Source organism: Tursiops truncatus, chromosome 11, assembly GCF_011762595.2.
Source record: "Tursiops truncatus isolate mTurTru1 chromosome 11, mTurTru1.mat.Y, whole genome shotgun sequence".
NCBI lineage: Eukaryota > Metazoa > Chordata > Mammalia > Artiodactyla > Delphinidae > Tursiops > Tursiops truncatus.
This window is the reverse complement of record NC_047044.1, coordinates 95,084,860-95,098,010: the sequence shown is the minus strand read 5'-3', so window position 1 is coordinate 95,098,010 and position 13,151 is coordinate 95,084,860. Positions and strand designations below refer to the sequence as shown.

At 44.8% G+C, this 13,151-nt stretch overlaps 1 protein-coding gene across 5 annotated transcripts in view; it reads left to right on the top strand.

The window, feature by feature from the left end:
• Positions 1 to 13,151, top strand: part of RIMKLB (ribosomal modification protein rimK like family member B) — a 127,734-nt gene that overhangs the window by 72,407 nt on the left and 42,176 nt on the right. For 2 of the 5 annotated variants that reach the window (XM_033867048.2, XM_033867044.2), the window contains exon 1: positions 11,152 to 11,402. The exons of 1 other annotated variant lie outside the window; for it this stretch is intronic. The gene's annotated coding sequence lies outside the window, so the exon portion shown is untranslated. Of the gene's footprint in view, positions 1 to 1,897; positions 1,971 to 11,151; positions 11,403 to 12,856; positions 13,002 to 13,151 lie in introns of those variants that run through there. 2 more of the 5 variants (XM_033867047.2, XM_073789066.1) reach the window with 2 other exon arrangements.

The window sequence follows — 13,151 nt, the reverse complement described above, 5'->3', positions numbered from 1 at the left end:
GTACAATCCCAGTTGCGTTGATCCAGCTGCCACAGGAGACATTCTGCTATGGTGCACCTTTCTCCTTGTTCAGCGGATGAGTAAAGTCAAGCAGTTCTATTATCCAAAACCATCCTAGCAAGAAAGTCTAGGGACTCTTGTTGTGCAACTCTGGCCTTAGTGATAGATTCAGAGATGACTGCCAGAGTTAAAGGCCTTCCAGGAAGTGACCTTCCTTATTCACCTGGAAAGGCTGCAGGAATCCTGCAAACAGGATAGCGGGCCAGTTTTTCCCAAGGGCCTTGATTGACTCCACAAAGTCAACCTTAGTTTTACTCTGGGCTTTAAATTGCTTCTAGAGCTGCACTTCTGTTGTTGTGAGGACTCAATTTATAAGGCAAGTACAGTTGTTTTTAATTCCACAAAGAGTAGTGTTGCAACCTGATCGAGATCAAGAGGCTGACCCACCCACCCAAATACATTATCTTCAATGAGTTTCTTCATATTAGGGAGATTTCCAACGAAGAGGGAAAGATTCCCATGTTCTAGATTTAGAGCCGTGTGTCTTTGGAATATTTTCATAAATGCTTCCACAATGACCTCAGAATGTTTTTCTTTCCCTCTGGGTACATAGTTTCATTTTAGCTTAGGAGAGAACGCCTTAAAAAAAGGTTTTGAAATCAGCTTCCAATGAGGACAACTTCTGACCACAGGCGTATTTTTAAAAATATATATCCTCCCTCTCCCCCCCGCCCCCCAATATCTTGTCAGGTTTCAGCTGGGACAAACAGTAAATGCCTGGTAGTTTTGACCAATCCCATGGATGCAAGAGGTGTCTCCAAAGAGGGTACAAAAGATACTACCTTCCCCAAATCCAGAGCCACTTCCAAAAATAGCCCAAAGAGAGAGCTAGCAACAATCAGTAGAGCCCTAGCCACAAACAGAATACAGCCCACGTTTCTGTCCCGCTGTATTTTTGTGCCCCCAACCTGAGGGCTGAGGTTCCCGCATATGCACGTAAGAACCAACAGCCTGAGTGCCCCAGGCAGGCAGAGAGCCAAGCCATGACCTCAGGACACAAGTTGAGACAAGAGAAGGATAACAAGTGGGTACCCCAAAATCAAATTCAAACCCTGAACTTGGTAAGGAAGGGACAACTGAAACTTTACCTTCCTCTCTTGAGCAGGCGCCACAGACAGAGATCTGGGAGCGTTGACTTTTTAAGAACTCTTGCCCTTGGCTCACTTCTGCCAGTTTCCCTGAGATCCTGTCTGCAGGAGAGAGCAGGGTGTCCCAGCAGGTCTCTTCTTTAAAATATGTATTTATTTACTTTTGGCTACATTGGGTCTTCGTTGCTGCTTGTGGGCTTTCTCTAGTTGCGGAGAGCGGGGGTTACTCTTTGTTGCGGTGCACAGTATTCTCACTGCGGTGGCTTCTCTTGTTGTGGAGCACAGGCTGTAGGTGCACGGGCTTCAGTAGTTGTGGCACACAGGCTTAGTTGCTCCGTGGCATGTGGGATCTTCCCAGACCAGGGCTCGAACCCGTGTCCCCTGCATTGGCAGGCAGATTCTTAACCGCTGCACCACCAGGGAACTCCCCCCAGCAGCTCTTATTCTGGTAACTAGAAACCGTAGAGGAGGAAAAATTATTTTCTTTCTACTCTTTATAGTGAGAGAAGTGCCCTGTTCTCTAGGGCACCTCTTGACTGGATTTAGGTTAAAAGTTCCCCACTGTGTCCACTGTAATTCAAGATTATCTGTGGTGAGATTAATATACTTGTTCAGTCTTAAAATTTTACTCACCTGAAGCCTCACACTGGACCTAGTCCAGTTTAGGTCAGACCCAGTCCAATCCCCGACCCAGTCCGGCTTTTAAGTTGGACTCTGGCTGGTTTCCGGACCCAGTCTGGAAAAACTCAGATAAAGTCTGACAGCTCATAACACGAGGATCCAAGAGGGACTTGGACACAGAGAAGCAGACACAGAGAAGCAGTGAGTTAAAGGGGCTACATGGATACGTCCACCTGGTTCCTCATTTCTCCCGGGAGGGGTCCCTGGGGGGCTCCTTTGGTTCCTTCTTCTGACAACAGAACAGTTGAAAAGAGGCATATTAAAACTTTAAGAGTTTATGTGAACTAAAATCAGTTCTAATTGGGCAGCTTTCCACCGATGGGAGCTGGGGAGAGACTTTCATAGGGAAAGGGGAGAAACAAGGAAATTATTGATGGGATGTAGCTTAAAGCCTATTCAGTGGCCATTCAGTCTAATGGCCCCCTGGTTTAGTTAACCGAACAGCATTTATTAAGATTTAGGGAGGGCTCCATGAAAAAATTGTGAGGAAATCAGTGATTATCAAACTTTAGTGCATCAAAATAAACCAATGTATATCATCACAATGAAGATTCTTCAGCTTCCTCTGAGGGATTTCAGTTTGGTATGATTGTGGGGTAGAGATAAGGATCTGCAAACACCTCCAGGTGTTCTTACTAAAGGTGGGTCTTCTTACTTCTCACCAGTATTTCTCAAACTTGAGCGTGAGTCAGAATCCTCTGAGAATAGGATTGCCAGATAAAATGTGGGATGGTCAAATAAATTTGAATTTCACATTTTTAATATATCTCAAAAATTGGGACATCATCTGTTGTTTTAACTAAAATTCAAATGTGGTTTCTTTCCAAGTGTCACTAAATCCTTCAAAATAGCAATTTAAATTTTCCTTGTGGCAGATATTTGTGATTGTTGTCTGTTTTGTCTTTTTCAGAAATTTCAAATGATGCAATCTCATCAGGAGATTATTCTCTTTATCTCTGATTCACCTATTGACCTCTTTATAAGAATCTTCTGTCCTACTTCTACGGTCACCTTGGTAATGTAGTGGGTAACAAAAAGCTCAATAAACTGTTATACCAAATCTTTCATTCTTTTATCTTTTTTCTTAGTTTCTCCCTTTACTTTCACACCTCCGTTTTGTCTCTCCACTGCTTTCCCCTCCTAAATCTGTTTCTCTGCTTTTGTTCAAGTTGTCTTCGTTGAAATGTCTCCCGGGGCTTTCTCTCTCCTTTCCTTTTCTTTCTTTCTGTTTTCTTTCTCCTCTTTTTCCTTCTCCTGAAGCCTTCCATGGCAAAATTAAAATCTGTAGAAACAAGTTAGCGCACTAGGGACCAGGCCACAGTATCGTGTTCCAGAAGGAGATTCTGTTCTGACAGTCCTTTTGCAAGAGCAAATTCCCAGTCAGGGGAAAAGAGAGCTTCAAGAAACAATTGCTTTGCCCGAGGATCTGTTGGGAGAGTGATGGATGGCACTGCACTGAGAACTGCCGGAAAAGGAGGGGAGACATTGCCAGGCAGCGTGAGGGGAGGAGGCGGCTGGGAGAAAGAGCCAGTCAGGAAGAGCTAGGAAAGGGGCGGAGAATGTGCTGCCTGTATATGCTGCCTGCAAGACCTTTCTGCAGATGTTGTGTCTTTGTGAGCTGACTGCAGAGGCCATGTGCGTGCAGACTATGTGAATGTATGCGTTGCTTATTTCAGATCGTGGGTCTATGGGAACCGCTGACTGCAAGAAACAGGAATGTATTGTTGAAAGGATTTTGCAGTCAGAGTGCTTGTTTGTGGTTGTGTGGTATGTGTGACTGACTTTTTGCCAAATGCGCTGTTCTGATGCCAGCTCTGAGAGTTTAGTGGAAGTCTGGCCGACTAAGCTAAGACACAACAAAGTCAGAAGGAAATATGGGGGCAACCTGAGATGGAAATAGAGAAGCTGTTGCAAGAAGAGAAAAAAAAAAAAGACTTGGAGAAAGGGGAAATGAATGAGAAAACAGAAAATAAGCGATAAAAATTCCTTCCTTAGAAAAGGAAGAAATTTGAAAGGAAGAGAAAGAAAAGCAACATTCTTCCAGATGCAGGCACTATATATATATATCTCTCTCCCTACTTCTTCTGGTGCCTTGGTGAGATATTTCCTAGCTTTTCTCCCTTATTTCTTTCTAGACACAGTTCATCGTGGCATATTTATTACACGTATATTTTGCTTACACCAGGGGATATTTTAAAACTTAACAGTTATCCAGAAAGAAACATTAGTAGCTCTTAAATGAGAAAGGATTTTTGGGTGCTGTTGTTAGACAGGAGCGCTATTGGACATAATGGAAAGACACTCAGTTTTGATCAGAGATTAATTGAATTTTAATTCTTTAAAATGTTTAAGTGATTAAAACAGTACGTGAAATGCATGACATTTCAAAAGCAGGGGTGTTGAAATACAGTTTCCACATTCCAAAGGTGGTTATTGTTACTACTATGATTATTAACAATTTAACAGGCACTACCTACACCTGCAATGAGATATTTAAATTAGTCACGAGAACTTCTAGATCTCGACTGACCGATAAACACAGAGGCAGCATAACTTTGAACTTGGATGTGGACTGGGGAGGGAAGTCCTAGTTGGGACCATCCCAGTTTCGCTTTGTTGCAAACACACTACTTATTTTGGATGGTTTCAAATTGCAACCATTATGGTGTCTTCCTCAGCTCTTTGCTTGCTTCATTTTTAAAACCTTAGAAGTTATTATAATTGTATTTCCAGTATACTAATTTTGCTCCATGCACTAATATGTTTTTTGGTTCATTCAGCCGTCTTTTCCTCCCTTTCCACTATTTTTTTCATCTGCCTCTCTCCTTTTTTTTTCTTCTTTCCCATCACGTTTCCCTGGTTTTGATTAAAATTCACTTCACTTCTCTCCTCACCACTCTCTCCTTTATGGAAATTATTCCTTTTCAGGCTTGTCTTTTTCCTCATTCCCTTCTCTGGTGTCTTTGTCTCCAGCAGAGGGGTCTGATGTTGATATGAGGTAGGTAATGAGGCCTGGGAGAAAGCAGCCTGGGAAGAGGGAAGAGGGCGGAGGAAGCGGTGCTTCAGCTGTTTCTGCCATTAGCCTATAAAAGGCTGCCTTAAGTATGCCTCTGTAAATTCCTCCCCTCCCATCCCCACAGTCCCCCCTGCAAAGGGTCTCTCCACTTCCCCACCTTAAATCCCACCTCCCCTACCCCCCACCCCACTACTTGGGTGACATCACTCTTTCCCAGCTGTGACTGCCAGGGACACTGACCTACTTTTGCCCTCTCGGTCAGGCACTAAACCCTGGTTTGTCTTTTAAACGCTGACTTTCTGCTAAACCCTTTTTGCCCCAACATATCAGTGGGTCCCTCTTTGAAGCGCCAAACATTTCAGTTCCCCACAAAAATAGCAGTTTTTATTTTTAGTAACGGAAGTTGGAGAAAAAGCTTAATGATAAAAAGCTTCTACGACTTTAGCAAATCCATCTATGACTTAGTGGATTTGTTCTTTGTTGATTACGATGGAATCTATATGTATTTGGAGAATAATATTAGTAATAATTTTTTGGTTGACTCTTTATATGTATGGTTGAGGAATGGACTACGAGATCCTTTGTGACAAATTCCAAATATATATATATTCCATATATATATATATATATATAACCATTATTTATCCAATGTTTGTATATGATGTTAGAGATATAAGCCAAAATAGCAGGTATCAATATCCAAATAAAACTTTACATACTAAGTAGTGGGACGAAATGGCCGACAAAATCAATTGTGTAGCCTTTGAGGGATTATAAAGAGTTGGTTAAGGTATGTACTTTGATGCTTGGATTCAAATCACGGTTTTGGCACTTGCTAGCTGTGTGAGTTTGAAAAAGTTACTCAACGTCTCTGTTCCTCAGTTTGCTCATTTGTAAAAAGGAGATAACTCAAGCGCAGTAGGGTTATTAGGAGGATTAAACATGTTCTAAGACATATTAGGTTTATTATGAGACTGGGGACAGATATAGAACTATATGCGTTTCAAATATTTCTATGGCAATTTCCTCATTCACCATTTATTTACTAAGCAAGCCAGTGTTATAGATCCTCTATCTTGGTCTCCGTTGTCTGCCCTAGTTGTCCAGAAAAGTTTTGGGAAAGTAGCCAGAAGGTTTGGAAATTGGATATTTCGAGAGATTTGCCTAGTAATTCCACCGTGTCACTCGTTGTTTTCTTTCTCTTCACTGTCTCCTCATGCTGCTAGGATGAATCCCAAACTGAAAGGCACTGAGAGAGAGAGACCAAAAAATCAAGGAAACAGTTAGTTTGGGGGAGTCAGGTCGAGTCGATGGAAGAAGGGTTAAATAGAAGAGCAAGGAAGATGAAACAAATCTAGCTTGATGATCAAAATGGGTTTGTAACCCAAGAGAGCAAAAATGATTTAGAAACAAAATGTAGAAACAGAGTAGATAAGGATTTGGACACAACAGATATAAATTGTTCTGTTTCTTTGCATCAAGGATAAATACATGAACTTAGATTAATGAACCGAACTCCCTAGTCTAACTTTTTCGATGTGCAAAAGATAGCAAACTGGACCAGGACAGTCACGATGGTGGCAGATCAGTAGGATGATCCCAGAACGCATTCATTCATTCATCCATTCAATCTGTAAATCATTCAAGGTGCTGCTGGTGACATAGGTGTGTGGCGGATCCTACAGCCCATGCGTGGTTTGATACCATCATTTCTATGGTTGAAATGTCAACAAATTCAATCCGGTGTCTCCCTGTACCTAGTGGAGGGTTCTTGTTTTCTTTTTTCCCCTATTATTTGAGGCTTCCTCTATTCTTTAAAAGAGAACATGCTGCTGCCTTTCCACCTTTGCTTAGTCCATTCTCTCTTCTTCTGTTCTAACCAGACTGAGATACTTTTATGATACTCCTGTGGATAGGGAATCAGGAGACTCGGAATTGCCACCAATGATTTTATCTCATTGCACTGATTTTCCCTTCTGTCAGAAGAGACTAACAATATTTACTCAACATTTCGAGGTTGCTTGAGGCTTACATCGAGTTTATAAATGCTGAGTGCTTTAAATTAAGAACATTTTACAAATGGTTATCTCTTTAAGACACTATTCTCAAGCTGTCATGTATCTAAGATTCAACTTGGTAAGCTTGTTAAATTTGCAGACTATTGGCTGATTCCATAAGTTTTTTGTTTGGCTCAAAAAATGCAGATACCTGGGCTCATTCAGAAGGTCGGGGTGAAGGCCAAGGAATCTGCATTTTAAACATCCTGGTTTATTCCTGTGTAATAGAGAAAAAGAAATAGTAGCCAGATACAATTAAAGGAAGGGGAAAAACCTACATCACCTCTCTTTCTAAGGGGAAAAACCTACATCACCTCTCTAAGTCATTTTTTTCCTTTACACTTTTTCTTTCTCTGATGCAGCCAATCTGTACCGTCTTTCCTCCCTTTCCCCACCCCATCCTCCTTTGTGTCTGGCATCTGTATTTTCTTAGCATAGTTAGAGAGGCGCTCAGCTTACTGTGCACAAATGGAGTGGAGGGAAAGGAGGAGGGATGTGGGTGGAGAAAGGCTAGATCAGGGTTTAGCTATTCTAACTGAAGACTGTTGCCGCCAGGCTGGTTCTAGCCGGCTGGCTCTGGGAGAGGAAGCACAGGGAGAGCTACATCTCCTGCAGCTGCTTCTACTGTTCCTTATTTGCTAGTGTACGTTCTGATATAGGACACCCACTACCTTTTCTCCACCCACAGGAATCACGTTAGATACCCAGTGATGTACACTATTTTAGGTACTGAGAATAATTCTGGATTCATTCCTGTTTACAGTTTTTCTCTTCACTACTTTAGGCCTTAGTTTTGATCAAACCCCAGCTTGTTTGTTTGTCTTTAACCCCAGGAGAGAAAGATTTGCACCAGATGGTGTCTATGGGGTACTTAAAGTTTTTGCTTGACCCGAAGTCTAGATAATAAGTGAGTTATGCTTTCTGGCTGATATAGATATACATGGATAATTCCAGCACCTCTTGTCTAATCCTCGGTCCCTTCAGCTTGGGTGAACATCAGTCTTGTGTAATAATAGCTAATATTTATTGCACGCTTCATATGTAGTGCATTATATTTAAGTTACCTCATTAATCCTTATAGTTCAGTGAAACAGTTAATCTTCATTTTGTTGATGAGAAAACTGAGGCTGATAGAGGCAACAATCCCATGACACCAGCAAATAAAGCTGGGATTTCAAATCAGATAAATCAGATTTATCTGACTCCAGAGATGTGAGGTTACTTATAATATGTCTTCTCAAGGGATTCAACCCACCCCCTCCTGAAGAGTATCAATTTATGGGTTAAAAATGAGTGGTGCATGATTAAACCAAGATAAGTTACATTGCCACCAAAAGGAGATGTGAGTCCATACCTGACCAGACATAACTACCGTGAAAACATAAAGATTATGGTTGAATCTAAGAAACTGAGCCTTTCCGGAAATGCTAAAAACAATTTCTGCTCCCTCATTACTTCATACAAAAATAGGAAGTATGAATTTGATCATTATTCATGTAAAGATTGTCTTATAGAGTGACATATCATTGGCTTTGGTTTTAAAAATATACTTCTGGGTTTGTTTTTAAAAATATACTTCTGGGTTTATTTCCCTGACTAGATTAAGTGAAAAGCAAAGTTGTTGTGTGTGTTATGAATTTCTTAGGCTGTGTCTGGCACATAGTGACAGTATATTGAATGACAGCATTTTTTTTTTTTTTTTTTTTGCCTCTCATTGTCTTGGCCTCTCCCGTTGCGGAGCACAGGCTCCGGATGCGCAGGCTCAGCGGCCATGGCTCACGGGCCCAGCCGCTCCGCGGCCTGTGAGATCTTCCTGGACCAGGGCACGAACCCGTGTACTCTGCATCGGCAGGCAGACTCTCAACCACTGCGCCACCAGGGAAGCCCTGAACGACAGCATTTTTCTTAACAGACAAGTGGCCTGTTAGTTAATAGTCTCATACTCCCTATCCACAGTTTCACCTATGCAACCTGGTTTTCTTGGGCAGTGCATGGTTATTGTGAATTGGGATCCTCTGCTGGGCATGCCTGCGACCTTTTCTCTGTGCCAATTTCCCTATGTATTTTGCGTCAGATTCTCATTGTGTTCATATCTCTGTGATCAAGCTTTCTTTGATCACAAAATGATTCTCCTCTTTTCCTCTTTAGATTGAAGGGAAGTACTTCATGTTCCAGGAGATAATATCAGAGTGGAGTAAATAGCAACATTTTAGTTCTGTAGACTTTTACCCCCTTTCTTCTGAAGGTAGTATATCATATAACACTTCTGTACCTCTAAACGTATCTTTCGTGAAAATAGTTCACCATCCTAGGTTACTCTGTGTCAAAACATGCAGTAAACACTTAGTTAACACCCTAACTACATTTCTCAGTTATGGTACTCTCAAGTCCCCCTGAGGTAAATCAGCAAAAAAAAAAGCAGACCCTAAAGATTGGGAAAGGAAAGCTGAAAAGAATTTGTTGGCTGAGGGGACTGAGAAGGGGTTGTGATCTGCAAGAAGACAAACGTGTTAGGACATACTCTCTAACATCTGGGATATCTGGTGTAATAAATGACTAAGGTTATTTGGAAATGAATCTTCCATATAAAGTATGGTTTATCACAGGATATTGAATACAGTTCGTTGTGCAATACAGTAGGACCTTGTTGTTTGGATATTCTGTTATATAGAATGCACCTGCTAATCCCAAACTCCCACTCCATCCCTCCCCCAAACCCCCTCCCTGAAGTGTGTTCTCTGTCTGTGAGTCTGTTTCTGTTCTGTAGATAAGTTAGTTCATTTGTGTCGTATTTTAGATTCCACATAGGACATCACTTGCTATTTGTCTTGCTCTGTCTGGCTTTATGGATAATCTCTAGGGCCATCCATGTTGCTACAAACAGCATCATGTCATTCTTTTTTATGGCTGAGTAATATTCCATTGTATATACATACCACATCTTTACCCATTCATTTGTGGATGGATATTTAGGTTGTTTCCGACCTATTCATATTCTTACCCTCCTTTGTGGAGGAGTTTTTCAACCTTCCTCACTAGAGGGAAATTACCAGCAACATCTTAAAAAATCTTCTACCCCTTCTCAGCCATACTGAGAAGAAACACCCTAAAGTGTAAATGAAAAAAAGTGTAAAACATTCATTTTACACAGTTTGGAAATTTACAAAATGCTCGTAAGTCTATTATCACATTTCATTCACACAGCAACCTTGGGATATACTCTTTTCATAACAAAGGATCAGAGTTAGTTAAGTAACTAGGTTAATTAACAAGTGACAAGGTTTACACTGGTTTCTAAGCGGCAGAGCTGGCTGTACCACGGTGCCCCGCCTGTATCTTAAAATCTGCCTAAAGCCTGGAGAATACATGATGTTTAAAAATTGGCCTCACTACATACAGAGGCATTGTCCTTACTCTGTACAGGGACAAGGACCTTATGGGTGTTTACGGTCTTTGTCCCCCAAACCTTTGCCTCCGGAGGGAAGACTACGGTTTGAGGGTACTCGAGGGGGAGGCGGTCCTCAGGGCGGCGCGGGAGGTGGGCGGGGACGGGCGGGAGGCGCGGAGGCGCGGACACGCACTCCGCACACTGCGCCTGGGAGACTCGGTGGGCTCGCGTCAGGGTTCAGAGTGTGGGTGAATGGGGCTGGAAGAGGGACGGTGAGGGCGGGGAGGGTGTACAAAGGAAGGGATTCACCACGCGGTTTCGAGTTGGGAACAAACCTCGCCCCTCCACCCGTTTCCCTTTCTCAGTGAGGACGGTTTGGGGGCGGGTGGGGAAAGCGCGTCCTCGAAGCGCTCTCGCGCTCCCCTTTTCCTTCTCGCGCGCGCCCCCATCGCCTCTCCTCGACCCCAGAGGCCGCGAGGGTTGCGTGCGGAGACGGGACGCCTGGGGGTCGGGTCCCGACGCAGGTGTCAGATCCGCTTGGCCAGGTTTGGCCGGCTGGCTGGCCCGGCCCTTCGCTCGGCCGGCCCTCGCAGCGCCGCCGCGCCTGGAGGGCGGGGCCGGGGCGCGCACGGGTTCTCGGCGCGCACGGGTCCTCGGCGCGCGGGCGGACGGCGCGCTTCGCCTAGGTCTGGGGGAGCGCGGGGCGGTCTCCGCCGGCGTCGCGCGCGCTGTGTGAGAGCGGGGTCGCGCGCGCGCACGCCAGGCGAGTGAGGGAGTGTGAGGGAGTGAGGAGCAGGCGGGTGTGCGTGGGTGTGGGTGTGGGGGGGGGTGAGTGTGAGTGTGTGTGTAGGTGTGTGTGGGGGTGTGTGGGGTGAGGGAGAGCCAGACCGACCGCGCGGCTGTGAGAAAGGGGGCGAGTGGGCGAGGGCGCCGGGCCAGGCTGTGGGAGCCGTGGCGGCGGCGGCGGAGAAAGGAGGCGGCTCCCGGCCTCCCGACCCCATCCCCCTCCTCTCCTCGGACTTACTGCCCGCCCGGCCGCCCGCCCGCGCCGCCCTCGGAGGCCCCAGCCGGGCGCCGCCGGCCGAGAGCCAGGGAGGAGTCGCCCCAGCCAGGTGAGCGGGACCCTCGCGTTCCCTCCGCGGGGGTCGTGGCGAGAGGCGGAGGCGCGCCCGACCCCCGCCGCCCGTGGCGGCCGAGTTGGGCGGAACGGGCTCCAGACGAGCGGGGCCGGGCCCGGGAGAGGACGGGGCCGTGCGCGGCTGGGGCCCGGGGCTTGGGGAGGCCGGTGGTCGCCTCAGAGCCGGGGACGGCGGGGCGCTCGGCGGACCCTGGGCTGGGATTCTGCTCCGGGAGGGGCTGAGGATGCCGGTGGGTGCGGGAGGCTGGAGGGAGGCGGCGGCCTCGGGCGGGGTGCAGTGTGGTCTCCCCTCGGCGAGGGGGTGTGGTGACCCTGGGGATGCGCGTCGGAGCCACACACGCGTGGCGCAAACCTGTCTTCGGCAGCGTGGTGATCTCTGCCTCCACTGCTGCCATCAGACAGATTCCTGTGGAGTGTGACCGAGGCGGGAGGGGCTGGTATTTGTCCCGCAGTTATTCTGTTTTAATTCCACGCTTTTCTCCTTACGTGTACATTTTTAGAAGAGTGACAGCCATTCCTCTTTTTCTTTTGAAAGCCCTCTGAATAAGATGGGTGACAGTCATTGCTTGTCTCGTTTGATTTTTTTTAACAGCATTTGAACGTGATGCAGATCTTCCCCCCCCGCAATAAATCCCAAGTAGTTAGGGGATAATTACTTCAGATTTGCCTTACTAATTTTTCCTTATCGCTGATAGCAGATTTGTCATCCCCTGTATTTTCTCCCATTTGTGTTTACGGATAGAGATGGGGCGTTAATTCTCTTCTGTGAGTGGGATTATTATAGTAACCGTGTTGAATGTAACCTCGATGTAAATTCTTTGCTTGTGCCGTTTTCTTATTAATTACAGGAATTGTTCCCACATCTTTGTGGAGTTGGGTTAAATTTGAAGTCTGTATTGAAACTGCATGGGCAGCCTAATATGGAAGGTTTTCCTTTTGTGGGCTTGATATTTTGATTATATTTATGGATGATTTAATTTTTAACTGTAACCATTAAAATGTAAATGTTATTTATTTTAGATCTCATTTCATAGCATCGGATAGTTGTAAGGTCTTTTTAAAAAGAAAAAAACGATTTCTTTAACAATTGACTGTCCAAATACTTTAACATAGTCACTTGAAATAAAACACTCTGAAATTTTAGTCATGGAGAGTCACCGTAACTTCTGGAATGGAAAGCTCTAATATAGTCGTAATATAGTTAGATTTCTTTTATAATGGTTACTGGATTTAGTTAGTGTGTCAAAGGGGAGGAGGCCTATTTTGTTTTGACGTAATCTTTTGTTTATTCCAGTCTATCTTGGTTAGGTATTAGTTTCCTTCCTTCATGTCATAGACTTAGTTGTTAGTTTGGCAACATGGCTGTTGATGTTTTTCTCTTTCTCCGTCTCCCTTGTTTTCTCTCTTGTCTTCTCTTACCCCCGCCAGGTGCTGGAGTCTGCTTGTCAGGCAGGGAGGCAGTCTGTGTGATCCTGAAAACAGAGCCAAGAAGGGGAGCAGCAAATTGAGTCACATTCAGCCCTCTACTCAGTGAAGAGCCCCTTTTCTCTTCCTGCCTTTCTCCCTGTAGGGGGTAAGGAGCTGTATATCTAACCTTCAGACTTTTGGCTATGAGCTAAAATTCCACTTATCTTAGTTCTAGTTGGATAGCTTTAATTTTTTTTCATGTTTCCTATTGAATATGATAACATCTGGGGGTGCAGGGGAGAGTGACAAGAAGAAA